We start from the raw sequence: 1051 nt of genomic DNA on the forward strand, positions 1-1051 counted from the left end.
CTGGTTTTCCTTAGATAGAAAACTTTGAATCAATGTGACTGGATGATCTGGTGAACTGGAAAGTGCCGTGAGATGACGTGCTGTCAGTTGGCGCTTTATAAATAAACTGAACTAAATTCATTCTTCCTTCAATTAATTGACGTTTGCCAGAACAGAATGCAGAAAAACAGCCCCACACCATGATGTTCCCACCTCCAAGCTTCACTGTTGCTGTGGTGTTTTTGGGTGATGGGGAATTCCATTTGACCTCCAAACATGATGTGTGTTAATGGCATCCTAAAAGTTAAATTTTGGTCTCATCTGACCAGAGTATGTTCTCCCAGTATTTGTCAGGCTTGTCCAAACATTGTGCAGCAAACTTTAAACGAGATTCAACAGGCTTTTTCTTCAGCAATGGAGTCTTTCATGGTGAGCGTACAGACCACGGCGTTTGAGTGCATTACTGATTGTTTTCTTTGAAATGATTGTAGCTACTAATTCCAGGTGTTTCTGAAGCTCTCCACATGTGCTCTTTGGCTCTTGGACAACTCTTCTGACAATTATTTTCACTCCTCTGTCAGAAATCTTGCAGGGATCACCTGGTTGTGGACGGTTTATGGTGAAATGATGTTATTTCCATGGCTCCTACAGTGCTCACTGGAACATTGAGAAGTTTAGAAATCCTTCTGGAACCAGTACCATCATTATGATTTGCAACAATAAGATTGCAAAGGTCTTGAGAAAGCTCTTTACTTTTACCCATCATGAGATTTTTCTTGTATGATAATTTTTTTTTTTTTTACCTCCCTTTCTTCATGTGTTCCATACTTTTTCCTTCTGCCATTTCACTTTATTACACATAAATTAATTTCTGGACATCTATGGTTTGATTTCTTTGTATGGCTGGATTTCATGGATTCAATTCAGTTTATTTCTATAGCGCCAATTCACAACACGTCATCTCAAGGCTCTTTACAGTTAAAACAGATCATCCAGTCAGATTGATTCAAAGTTTTCTATCTAAGGAAAACCAGTTGATTGCATCGACTCATTGACTCGAAGGCAATCCCTC

General features: G+C 38.9%; 1 protein-coding gene across 1 annotated transcript in view; it reads left to right on the top strand.

The window, feature by feature from the left end:
* rev3l (REV3 like, DNA directed polymerase zeta catalytic subunit) overlaps positions 1-1051 on the top strand; it is a 90578-nt gene that overhangs the window by 82167 nt on the left and 7360 nt on the right. The gene's annotated exons all lie outside the window — the stretch shown is intronic.

The sequence above is a fragment of the Cyprinodon variegatus genome, unplaced genomic scaffold (assembly GCF_000732505.1).
Source record: "Cyprinodon variegatus isolate N-32 unplaced genomic scaffold, C_variegatus-1.0 Scaffold378, whole genome shotgun sequence".
NCBI lineage: Eukaryota > Metazoa > Chordata > Actinopteri > Cyprinodontiformes > Cyprinodontidae > Cyprinodon > Cyprinodon variegatus.